We start from the raw sequence: 14456 nt of genomic DNA, 5'->3' as shown, positions 1-14456 counted from the left end.
CCATGCTAAAAAATAGAAAAACATTACTAGTCGAAAATCTAGAAATTTGAGAACTAGTGAGCTAGTAAATCTAAAAAATGCCTAACCTAATCAAGTGAAAATGAAATGGGGTAATTTTTGTTATGAACTAGAATGTTTTTTTGATCTAATTCAAGTGGAACCAACTTGATTGAAGCTCGTTAGCATGCTCTAAAAAATAGCAGAAATTTATTATTCTTTGCCACAAAGGAGTTCCAGAAATCTAGATTTGGGAATAAGAAAGTTAATCCAAGTAGCTTAATGATTACTATGACATTCCAAAGATTTTACAAGGATGAAATGATGCTTGTGATCCTATAAAATAACTTACATTAACCATTTAACTCAATCCTACAACAAGAAATCATTAATACTAAATGCAGAAGTAGAAAGAAATAAAAACAAGAGATGCATGTGAATAAGAAGTGAAATGAAGAAAATAAAATTATACCAAAAGGGCTCTGAGGCTCCTGGGATGGCCAAGCCCAAGGAAACTCAGAGAACTATGGAGGAGAACAAGATTTAGCAACTGAACATGACGCCAATCTTCATTATTTTCATCAATAGAATTACACCCCTACAAGAAAATACAATGGAGCTGCAAAAATACAAGCTCTATCCACAATAACACTAATGAAAATCTATCCCTAAAGGAAAATTCGACTTGGTACTTATGAAAAATGATTAGGAATCATTCCCCATGAATGGAGGAAGCTTTCCCCACCAAAATTCCTTGATTAGTGGATCTGGTCCCCAATACTAGGAATCTGCATTAAATGGCAAGGAACACATTCCTAAATTTTCTCAATCATTGAAGTTCCACAATCTGTGCCATAATTCCATAATATCTTGATGATTTATTATTTATTATTGATCCTCCTGTAGTAGGGAACAAGTCCCTAAATTATCTCCTCCTCCAAGTCTTCATAATCTGCCTAATATTCTAATAATATTCCACAAAAATAAATAATATTAGGCACAAATATGCAATTATTCATAAACCTTCCTAATGAATATATTAAAGTTAAAAATAAATTATCTAATGCAAAAAGAGAGTTTTAATGTGCTGAAGGATGGTCATAGGCCTTAATTTATGTTTAATTTAGAGGTATAGGCCTTAATTTATGTCTAATTTAGAGGCCCAACAAATATTGTGGTAAGTCAGTTATTATCTGTTGATATTAAAATTTCAGATGAAGATAAGTGCATCAGTTTGTTGTGTTCTCTACCAGATCCATAGGATAGTCTGGTTATTGCAATAGGTAGCAATGCAATTGCCTTGCAGTTTGATGAAATAATCTCATCCTTGCTGACGGAGGAGATGAGACAGAAAAATATGGAGAGCCAGAATGGTGATGCCTTGTATGTACAAGGATGGTCCCAGAACAGAAAAATAAAATAAGTCATCGAGTGGGAGATATAAATCTAGAGGGAGATCTAAATCTCCAAGAAAACCTATAAAGGTGTGTTGGAAATGCAGAAAGAAAGGGCAGTACAAAAGGGACTGTAAATCTAAAGCTCCTGACAAAGGAAATGGATCTGATGATGCTCCTTCTGCAGAAGTGAAAACCACCTCAGATGAAGGTGGGGATGTGTACTTGGCTTCCTCTTCAAGTACACATGTAGATCATGAGGCATGGTTTATTGAATTAGGTGCATCCTTTCACTTCACTCCCCATAGAAAGTGGTTCTTCGAGTATGAGAAATACGATGGTGGTGATGTCTTATTAGGGGATGGAAGGAAGGCTAGAATCATTAGTCGTGGAAAATTAAAGTTGAAGTTGCAAGGTGGAAGGATTGGAACACTTCCGAGTGTTCTGTATATTCTTGCATTGGCCAAAAATCTGATTTATGTAAGAAAGTTGGATGATGCAGATGTAAAAACAGTGTTCGAGAAAGATACCTGCAAGATGGTTCGGGGAGCACTAATATTGATGCGAGGAGTTCGGGTTGGAACTCTGTACAAACTGCAAGGTAGCACTGTTGTTGATGGGTGCAATAGTTCTGTGGTTCCTAAAAGTGGAGTAGAAAATCTAGTGGTCTATGGAGAAAAGACCATGTTGTGGCATCAAAGGCTTGGACATATTGGAGAGCAGGGTCTTCAAATACTTCATGGTAAAGGTATGGTAGAAGGTATGACTAATAGCTCTCTAGATTTTGATTTCTGTGAAAATTGTGTATATGGGAAGAAGAATCGGGTGAGTTTCCCCTCTAGTGGTAAGAGGGCGAAACATATATTAGAGCTTGTGCATAGTGATGTGTTTGGGCCTATGAAGATTCCATCACTGGGTAAGTCTATGTACTATGTATCATTATAGATGACTTCTCAAGGAATACATGGATATATTTCCTCGAGAGGAAATATGAAGTCTTTGATTGGTTTAAAGAATTTAAGGCTCTGGTGGAAAAACAGATAGAGAAGAAGATAAAGACGCCGAGGACAGATAACAGTGGAGAATTTTGCAAGAAGGAATTTGAAGAGTTCTGCAAGAAGTGTGGTATATCATGACAGAAGACTACTCCATACACACCTCAACAAAATGGAGTTGTAGAAAGAATGAAAAAGACGTTGATGGAAAGGGCAAGAAGCATGCTCAGTGGTGTTGGGTTAGGACAAAAATTCTGGGCAGAGGTGGTGGAGACAACATGTTACCTAGTCAATAGATCACCTTCATCAGCGCTGGAGGATACGACTCCACAAGAGGTATGGACTGGTAATAAACCCTCTCTTTCACATCTGAGGGTATTTGGATGTGATGCATATGTACATGTTCCAAAGGAGAAAATAATCAAGTTGGATAGTAAATATGAAAAGTGCATCTTTATTAGATATAAGGATGGTTTAAAGGGTTATAAGCTTTGGAACCCAGTAACAAGGAAGTTTGTGTACAATTGAGATGTGGTGTTCAGAGAAGTGAAAGATATTATTAAACCTGAATTCAAACCAAACGAACCTGAAAAGATAGAGTTTGAGCTAAAGGAGGAAGAATCAGACTCTATAGCAGAAGAGGAATCAAAAGATGAAGAGCCACAAACTTCGGGTGTGAGAAGATCAGTTCGAGAAAGAAGGAAACCAAAAAGGTATAGTCCATCTGATTTCTGTTCAATTTTTTCTTTATCTATTGCTGATGATGGCCCCAGAACTGTGAAGGAAGAAGTAGACTCAGAGGATGGAAAACTCTAGAAAGAGGCCATGGTTGATGAAATGGCACCTTTGCACAAAAATGAGGCTTGGGATCTGGTGGAGTTGACGACTAGAAGGAAACCCATTGGCAGCAAATGGGTGTTAAAGAAGAAGACGAATGCAAAAGGAAATGTGGAGAAATACAAAGCTCAGTTGGTAGCAAAAGGTTATTCTCAGGTGCCGGGAATTGATTTCGGTGATATTGTTTCTCCTGCTGCCAAGGTAGCTTCTATTAGACTACTTTTATCTGTTGTTGCTGCTTTTGATTTTGAGATAGAACAGATGGATGTGAAGACAACATTTCCTCACAGGGATCTGGAAGAAGAGATCTACATGATGCAACCTGAAGGCTTTGTAGTGAAGGGTAAGAAAGAACTAGTATGCAAGTTAAAAACGTCTCTATATGGGTTAAAACAATCACTATGGATGTGGTATCAGAAATTTGATACATTTATACGAGGACTTGACTTCACCAGAAGCAAAGCATATCACTGTGTGTATTTTAAATTAATTGGTGACTGTGTTATTTATCTGGTCTTGTATGTGAATGATATGTTGCTGGTTGGAAATGACAAAGAATTATCCAGGATTTGAAGACCCAATTGTCCTCCAAATTCGACATGAAAGATCATGGTGCTGCAAACTATATTTTGGGCATGGAAATTAAAAGAGATTGGGCAAAGAGGAATCTTTGGTTAAACCAGAGAAATTATGTCGAGACAATACTACAGAGGTTTAATATGCAGGATAGTAAACTGGTGAAGGTTCCTATTCATGTAGGTGTAAAGTTATCTGTTGAACAATGTCCTAAGACACATGAAGAGGAAGAGGACATGTTTTGTGTTCCATATGCAAGTGCAATTAGTAGCCTGATGTATGCGATGGTCTGTACTAGACCAGACATTGCACATGCAGTGGGAGTGTTGAGCAGGTTTATGTCAAAACCAAGGAAGGATCATTGGACAATAGTGAAGTAGGATTTCAGGTATTTGCTTGGAACTAGTGATTACAGTCTGTGCTACCAAGGAAGACCAGGATTGGACAGAGTTTTGGATATCCATTGCTTTGTTGATGCAGACTGGGTTGGAGATCTAGATTAGAGAAGATTTACAAGTGGGTATGTGTTTAACCTATTTGGAGGTGCAGTTAGTTGGATGAGTAAGAAACAATCTGTAATGTCACTATCAACTACAGAGGCAGAATACATGCCAGCCACTCATGCAAGCAAGGAAGCAGTTTGGTTGCAGAGATTGTGTTCAAGTATGGGTTAGTACAGGGAGCTATAAGAATAGACTATGACAGCCAAAGTGCAATTTTCTTGGCAAAGAACCGTGCTTACCATTCAAAGACAAAGCACATTGATGTTCAGTATCACTTTGTGAGGGATATGATAGAAAAAAAAAGGTGTTGCTAGTAAAGGTGGACACTTTGAAGAATACTGCAGATGCATTGACAAAATCTGTGAGCTCTGAGAAGTTCTCTTGGTGTAGAGAAATAATGGGCGTTGCAGGGTTGGATAAATGACTAAGCTCTCTTGTGGAAGGAAAAAAACAAGTGGCAGAATGTTGGGTTGTGTTATATTCTTTCCACGACTAGCTCCCCTAGTTAAACCAAGGGGTTAGAGGGGGGTGGTTAACCCCCTCTACGGGGTCTGGGGTAGCACCCGGAGGAATTTGTTTTTTGGACGCATGCTTTTGTTCATGGTTTTGTGCATGGTTTTCGCACATGGTTTTGGGCGCGATGGTTTTCGGTCCATGGTATTGGATGCTTCATCATGTATATATATGTATTGTAACATTGAAAGGAACATAATGAAAAATCAATCTGGTAGTCTCGGTTTTGGGATCTAGGGGAAATATCTGTGTATATTTGTTTTATGTGTTATGCTCTCGCTATTGTTTATTTTATGTTTTTAAATTTGTATGCAGGTAAGTTCTGAACGGGGTTAAAACCTACAACAATTGCAGGCCTGCCTGTAGATTTCTCCTCTAACACTATGTAGGTACGTCTTGAAACTCCTCGGTGGCACTCTAGCTGCTCGATACACTAGCTTTTCCTTCCTCCATCGATTTTTGGAATGAGTGATGGTGTAAATGGAGTTGAGCCAACACATAATATCCTTTTTTAGCTAAAATCTTGGAGCATTGTTGTGACTTGGAATTAACACGAGTTACTTCTTTTGGATCGTTGTCCCCACTAAATATAATCATCTCTCCCTCCTCATGATTATCACCCCATTCTTTGAGGACACTAGTTTGTTTTGAGTTGACACTTCCACATTGCATGGGTAACTTAAATCACACTTGAGTTGACTAGCTGAGGGTGTCCAAGTTCACTCGCCAACTCCAGCCTACTAAAAGACCTTTTCTCACTTAAAACACATTTTTGTCATTTCTATGCAGAGGGAGGAGGTTAGGGTTTCCATATTTGAGCTTACCTGTGGATGGATTTCCTGCAAAGGATTGCATGCTGGAGCTAGATCGTACATCATTATGAACAAGGGATTTAACCTCTTTGACTTATTGTCTATGCATGTCTTCATTTTTTATGTTACCTTGCTTGTTGTTGTTGTTGTGTGTTTGTAGGGGTTTCTTCTAATATCCAAGATGTTGATGTTGTTGGAAAACCTCCCTGAGAACGAGGTGGAATCACTATTTGATGGGTTGAGGTGGATGGCCTCTAGAAACCCTATATGAGTTTTGATTGATGTGTTCTATGAGATCCCACATTCATGCTTGGAATATGGCGCGGCGGTGAATGGCTGAAGAGAGATTTGGCTCAACCATTCTACTGTTAGGTGGAACATGGTAGTCCCATCTCTAGTTGGTTCATTGCATTCATTATTGAGAAATCCTTTCCTTGATTTCCATGTGTAAAGGTACTGATGTATTTATGGATTTGTTGGTTGTCATGTTTATTGTATTTTTGTTCCAATTATGTTGGTTATATGCACATTTTATGACATCAGTTATGTATGTCTCTCAACATAGTTTTACTTGTATGTGAATGGATAATGTGACTATTACCTAATAGATGATAATGTAGCAAATGGCATGAGGAAACAATGGTTCATAGTGATTCTCAGATAAGTATTGGATCCCTACACTTAACTCTGTTATTTACACCTGTATATTACATGTTGATGATATGTTTGACTAAATGCCTGTCATGGCTAGTAGGGATCCAATCAAGGTCTTGAACAAGTAATTTATTTAATGTTGTCATTTACATGTTAATTTACTGATATGAAGAGATGGTTCAGTTCTGGCTAGTGACTTGGGCTCTGGGCCTGAAAAACTGGCTCAAATCCTGAGGTTGGTGGCACAACACTGACAATTTGGGTCTCTAGTCACTAGCAGGCAAGCCTGTGGGAGCAACTTTGGGTTTTTGGTCGCCCTCATGCCTATAGCATGGGACTGACTGAGCCTTAAATTGTCTAAAAGCTCAGTGGGACCCCAAGGCAAGATGTCTAAACTATTGGATTGGTTCCTAATGGTCATGCAACTAATGATTGATGTCTAAACGATGTGTTTCCGTCAGTTCCACTTCCTTAGGGTGACTTAGGAGGTTGAATCATATCATAGTGGCCTCTCATCACATGTTTACCCTGGCTGGCCAGTTTCTTCGGTAAATGTGGGAGGAGGGTGTTACAGAGTGGTATCAGAGCATTGTTTACCCCTCAGACTAGATGGGATATGTGTTGGTCATGCATGCATGTCAGTTGCATGTATGTCTCTTACACTTATATACTTATTGCAACTTCTTGATGTCAGATTAGGGTTGTAGTATGGTTATTACGAAGAATTTTATATTGATTTCATGAAATGTATTTGAAATGAGTATGTGACTGACTATGTATGGATTATATGTCACTTACATGTTGATTTCATGGTACCTACTTACATCCTTGTATGTTAGGTTACATTTTTGAATATTTTGATTACATGCATCAGTCTTGTAGGTTGATTACAAGAATTGATCGATTATGTTTGACTACATGTAGTTATGCATATTTGTAGTTGGTTTGGCATTGCTTATGCATACTGCTAGTTGCATGTGGCAATGTGTACAATGGAGTAATGGTTGTTGTCATGCATGAGGTCATAGCATGCATTGTTGATATGGCCTTGCATTGATGACTGGATCCTAGTTAGAGTAATGTTTATGAGTTGATACATTTACTCGTGTATGTATATATGTTATTATGATTATGTTATACATGTATCACACTGATTTGGTAATATTGCATACAAGTATCCTCCCCGAGCTATACTAAGGTACGTTGGTTTATTGTGATTTGGTTTATCTGACATATTGTGCCTTGCAGGAAGAAATATCAAATGGTTAGCAATATGGTTGACTATATAGACTCTCACTACGATTCCAAAGAGAAGTATGGTGTTGGGAACCCCTATGACTTGGCAGTTACATTGAGAAGTTTAAAGGAGGAGATAAGGAGTTGTAAGGCAGATAATGATAGAATCATATAGTCACAAGAAAAGTTAGCAGAGGTGAATGCAGTAATACTTCAGAGCTTGTCAGATTTGCAACGATAAGGACCACTATGGATCAGTCATGAGCAAGAAGATAAAAATAATGGGGCATACGGTAGTAAACCGCATGGTGGTTGTTGATCATATAGAGATGATACAGTTAGATATGGTAGATTGTTGGACACTCTGGAGAGGAGGAGGGATAGAAACATGTATGATTCTAGTTCTGATTCAGATAGGCACTTATCGTCATCAGTATCATCCTTATAGGAGGAATGATAGGGTATACTTGCTGTATGAATTTAAGAAGGAAAATCCACCTACTTTTGATGGAGAGATAAAGAGATCAAAAGATTTAGAAGCATGGTTACTTGGTATGAATAAATTCTTTAGGTTGCATGACTACTCAGAGAACATGAAAACTAGAGTGGCTTCTTTCAGTATTAAAGGTAAAGCAGACATCTGGTGGGAAGATGTGAAGAATGTCAAAGATATAGATGAGGAATATTTGACTTGTAGTGAGTTTGAGTGACTATTCAAGAAGAAGTATTTTTCAGAGCGATACTTCGATGACAGGAAAAGATAATTATATGAACTAAAAATGGGATCCATGACAGATGGTGAGTACACCAGTAAGTTCTTAGAACTATTGAGGTATGTGCCTTGCATCAAGGATGAGAAGCTAAGATTTAGAGACTCATTAGTGGACTACTGGTTATCTTCAAAGACATGATTGAACTCGATGCACCTAGATCACTGGAGGAGTCCATTCGAAACCTAAATCATTGCTTAGAGCAATCGAAGTGCAGAACTGAGGAAAATGGGATAAAAAGCGAGCAAGGTCATAGGGTGTAGATAAAAATCTCTCTAGCCCACATTTCCACTTCGATGTGGTGTTTATTGTTTAAATTACTTCATACATGCACAGGTTGAAGTCAAACACATTCACAGTCTAAATCTTGTGGAGTTTCACGAAAGTCAGTATGATCCTATTAAGGTCATATATGATTTTACCTCGGCTATTAAAGTTAAGGAGTTTATTCATGAGGACGATTGTTTTGATGATCTTTTTGAAGCAGTTGAAAATTTTTGAGATAACAAGGTCATAGGGTGTAGATAACAAGGAGAATGTTGCACCACATAAGAGGTTCAATGCATCAGATAGAGGATAGGGACATCGATCTGAGGAGAAGAGAAAGGATGGAGGTTGGAAGGCTATAGAGTGTTGGACTTGTGGTAAAGATCATCGCAAGAGAGATTGTCCACAGAAACAAGGTGGTAGACCCCAGATATACAGTGCACATGAGGCACAAAATGTTGGAGATGTTGGCCATAGTATTCCTTGTATCTATGCAGCCATGGACAACAGGCAGGTAGAGCATCAGGCATCTATCATTGAGCTGGATGGTAAGCTTTGTGATTAGGTTATTTCTATTTTGATTGACCCTGGATCTAATTATAGCTATGTTAGTCATAACTTGGTGGATAAGTGTGGGTTGAATAAGGAGTTTCATGTAGAATATTGGTTAGTTCAGTTGGCTATAGGTACGAAGAAGTGAGTTCATCATTGGGTAAGAGCTTTCACATTTGACTTAAATGGTATGCCTACCGTAGAACATTTGAATGTTTTACCGTTGGGTTCATACAATATGTTATTGGGCATGGATTGGTTGTATCTACATAGAACCAAGTTTCACTGCTATGACAAGGCCATTGAATTGTTGATGACAATGGAGAACCAAGAGTCTTACATGGTAAGAAGAAAGATACATTGGTTAGGATGGTGACAACTATGCAAAAAAATCGTAGCCATGGGAAGGGATGCAAGCTGTTCGCAGTACAAATTTATAGTGATAAGGGTAAGGAGGTCGAGGATGCGGATGTGTTGAACAAGTACCCATTTTTGGAGTAGTTTCAGGATGTATTTCCTGAGTACATTACAGAGTTTCCACCTTATAGGGAGGTAGAATTTTCTATTGAGTTAGTGATAGGGGTAACTCTAGCATCAAAAGAACCTTATAGGATGAGCACACCTAAGTTAGTTGAGCTGAAGTTGTAGTTAAAGGAAATGTTGGACAAAGGATACATTAGGCCATGTGTATCACCTTGGGGCACACCGGTCTTGTTTGTGAGGAAGAAAGATGGTCTTAGATTATGCATTGATTACAGGAAGTTGAACAAAGTGACTATCAAGAATAGGAACCCTTTGCCGAGGATTGATGACTTGTTTGATCAATTGAAAGGAGTAGCATTGTTCTCGAAGATTAACTTGAGATCCAGATACCATCAAGTATGCATCAAAGAGGACGACATATATAAGATTGTGTTCAGGACCAGGTATGGGCATTATGAGTTTGTTGTGGTTCCATTTGGCTTAAATAATGCTCTAGCTACATTCATGTGTTTGATGAATAGTGTGTTGCGTCCATATTTGGATAAGTTTATTATTGTGTTCATTGATGATATACTGGTATATTATAAAAATGAGGAAGAGCATGTCGAGAAATTGTAGAAATTTTGAATAATTTAACACATATTCACAGAGATTATCCTGATCATACAATTATAAGCGGAACATGTATAATACATAATCTCCTCTACGTTGATCATCAATTTATAGAAGCAGAAACATTCGCAGGCACACATAGAAGCATCAATCAAACTCATAAACACAGTATGTATCCCGGGGAAAGCATCTCGCTAAAAACCCCACACTATCTGTATATTATATTGATTGAATCATGTAACATTACAAAGTACAATGCTTATCACAAGCAATCCAGTACTAGCTCCACCTGTTACACACAATACAGCTCAGATATGATCTCCAAATCTATTCCACTGCTTGCCTGCCTCTCTAGCTCAATACTTGCTCAAGAACTGATGAGAATGGCTCACCAAACTCGTATTTCACCTCAAAATAGTCACTCACACTTTGTTGGACGTGAGCAAAGGCTACAATACTGGGAAAATACGTGATCAAACTCATTGGCATACTCAATCCCTTGATTGTGTAAGATCTGGTGCACAACTATAGTCACAACTGATAGCAATCTGATTCTCTAACACCTATCCCTGCTGAATTGAACATGCACTGACATGCAACTGAGTTGACTGATGTATTCTATAGTTGCATTATGAGTTAATAACTTGTGAATTAATTAATAACTAATTCACCCAACTCATCTCTAGTCTATTGATCAGTTAGACTAAATACAACTAGTTTAACAAAGCTAAACTGAACACAACTCCATCAACTGCACCTCCAGTCCACTAAACTTAACTCACTTGAGTTCTAACTGAAGTCCTGCATGCAAATATTAGTCATCCCATAGGTAACCACGTATTTCCCTCTGGGATCTGCATGTACAACATCCGTAGCTCATCTTGAAGTGCTCCAAGAGAATAAGATCAAGTTTATAGTCCAAATATTATTATGAGACAATAATATTTGACTTTTCTATTTTTGACAGCCAGTCTAAAAATAGACTTTGATCACTCACATTGTGATCACTCACACTCTGGTCACCCACACTGTGATCACTCATACTGTGATCACCCACACTGTGATCACCCACACTGTGATCATCCACACTGTGATCATCCACATTGTGATCAAAAATAGAACTTGTGCCATAATTTGCCTGCGGGCCCACTTAGTGAAGGCGACTCTTTTCCACTAAGCTTCATCATCTTGTTGCATTCTCAACAAGCATTTCTTGTTGCACACTTTTCAACACTCCCTCTCAACAATAAAGGCTTCCTCTCAAACTCGATCTTGTAACACTGGAATGTTCTCCATGCAACACATCTGGCCGGTCCACTTGCTCTGTCATCAAAGTCTCTGACTGCTATTGCCTCTGTCGACTGAAAACTCTGCATCTTTATGCTCTTCAGTATCTGATTGCTCTAGCCTCTGTCACTTTGATCTCTGAATGCATCCGTGCTGCTGCTGGTTCTATCTCCCAGCATTGCATCCGCACTGCACCTCCCAACTGACCTCCCTATTGGGCTAGAAACACCCTTTGATGCTGAAGCTCTACCTACTGCTGACAAGTGCTCCCTCTCTGACATCTACGCTACTGCAACATCTCCATGCATCTCGCACCATTGCACACCTCTCTGTGCCACCTGGCACTGTGCAAAACACTTGTGCCTCTCGCATTGCTACAACCTGCTAGCTATGCGTTGTCCTGGGTTTTCCTGCACTGTCGCTCTCTATGCCGCTCCATCCGCATCTGTCTCTACCCAATCAGTCAGTTCCTGCTACTACACATCAGGGCTCCCGTAGCAAGGTCTCATCCAAGAGGTTGGGTACCTCAAGGATCCTGCCCCTCCTCCTTGGGACAATCAATCCACATCACCCCACCTCCTACCTGGAGGTATGCCTGCATGCGATCCTTCAGCCCATCTGGCTCGAAGTTTCCCCCTACTGGAGGTCTTTGGATGAGTAGATGTCTCTACTCTATCTCCTCTCAGCTTCCCCTGTTGTGGCTCCTCCACAACCTCCTGAAGCTGCTGCACCAATCGTGGCTCCTCCACAATCGTCCGAGACTTCTTCTGGCTCTGCATGTTGAGAGGTAATATACACTCCCTCTCAAACACCAAGTCTCCATCAGTTGCCTCACTGCTCAAGGATTTTCATGCATCTTGAACCTCAAGAGCATACAGGTTCTTGACCCGTGAACCAATCTCATGACAATGAAAGCATCTCACCTTCGACTTGTCAACCTTCTTCCCATCACTGGAAGAACAAGATTCAGAAAGAGAAACCTTCCCCTTCCCCTTCTTCGCCTTACTCGCTAAGGCACAGTTCTCCTCATCCTGCATGGATGAAGAACCATCTCTGGTGCTTCGTCTAATCTCCTCCTGCACAAGATCCGACCAAAGTCTCTCCCATCCTGGCAGTTTCTCCCTTCCATTCATCGAGTCCTGGTAGCTATGCCAACTCTTAGGAAGGTCAAGGAGTGCTAGACTCACCATCCTCATCCGACAGTCACCCCCACACTTCCCAGCTCATCCCGGCATTGGGTGAACTTCGTGAGATACTGGGGCATACTATCTCCATTCTCACTGAATGTTTCTGAGTTTATCTCTTGCTTTGGAATTAAATTCGAATTCCACCAACTCAAAACTCAATCGCTTCCGATCTAGAATTTGTGAGAACAAAGTATTTCTTGTACAGAGATTGACTGTATGGGCATTCACCGGATATCTCACCTTCCAAAAGAAGGATGAATCCAGAGGCTACCTGGCCCGATTACAGGCTCTGCCTGAAGAAATAAAATGTAAACACTTTCTGAATAATAGATCCGATGATCAGTCCTCGCTTGATATCCTGTAAAAATCTCTTCTACAAATCAAGCAGCTCTGATACCATGTAGAAATTTTGAATAATTTAACACATATTCACAGAGATTATCCTGATCATACAATTATAAGCGGAACATGTATAATACATAATCTCCTCTACGTTGATCATCAATTTACAGAAGCAGAAACATTCACAGGCACACATAGAAGCATCAATCAAACTCATAAACACAGTATGTATCCCGGGGAAAGCATCTCGCTAAAAACCCCACACTATCTGTATATTATATTGATTGAATCATGTAACATTACAAAGTACAATGCTTATCACAAGAAATCCAGTACCAGCTCCACCTGTTACACACAATACAGCTCAGATCTGATCTCCAAATCTATTCCACTGCTTGCCTGCCTCTCTAGCTCAATACCTACTCAAGAACTGATGAGAATGGCTCACCAAACTCGTATTTCACCTCAAAATAGTCACTCACACTTTGTTGGACGTGAGAAAAGGCTACAATACTGGGAAAATACGTGAGCAAACTCATTGGCATACTCAATCCCTTGATTGTGCAAGATCTTGTGCACAACTATAGTCACAACTGATAGCAATCTGATTCTCTAACACCTGTCCCTGCTGAACTGAACATGCACTGACATGCAACTGAGTTGACTGATGTATTCTATAGTTGCATTATGAGTTAATAACTTGTGAATTAATTAATAACTAATTCACCCAACTCATCTCTAGTCTATTGATCAGTTAGACTAAATACAACTAGTTTAACAAAGCTAAACTGAACACAACTCCATCAACTGCACCTCCAGTCCACTAAACTTAACTCACTTGAGTTCTAACTGAAGTCCTGCATGAAAATATTAGTCATCCCATAGGTAACCACATATTTCCCTCTGGGATCTACATGTACCACATCCATAGCTCATCCTGAAGTGCTCCAAGAGAATAAGATCAAGTTTATAGTCCAAATATTATTATGAGACAATAATATTTGACTTTTCTATTTTTGACAGCCAGTCTAAAAATAGACTTTGATCACTCACATTGTGATCACTCACACTGTGGTCACCCACAGTGTGATCACTCATACTGTGATCACCCACACTGTGATCATCCACACTGTGATCATCCACACTGTGATCATCCACATGGTGATCAAAAATAGAACTTGCGCCATAATTTGCCTGCGGGCCCACTTAGTGAAGGCGACTCTTTTCCACTAAGCTTCATCATCTTGTTGCATTCTCAACAAGCATTTCTTGTTGCACACATTTCAACAGAACTTAGCAACAATGTTGAGGTTGTTGAGAGAGCATTAGTTGTATGCTAAGCTCAGAAAATGTAGTTTCTTTCAAACGGAGGTACACTACTTGGGACATGTTGTCTCCAAGGAGGGAATTGCAGTAGATCCAGAGAAGATAAAGGTGAT

Source organism: Pinus tabuliformis, chromosome 2_2, assembly GCF_031772625.1.
Source record: "Pinus tabuliformis cultivar Carrire ecotype Pingquan chromosome 2_2, CPIR1, whole genome shotgun sequence".
NCBI classification, from domain to species: Eukaryota; Viridiplantae; Streptophyta; class Pinopsida; order Pinales; family Pinaceae; genus Pinus; species Pinus tabuliformis.
This window is presented reverse-complemented; position numbering follows the sequence as displayed.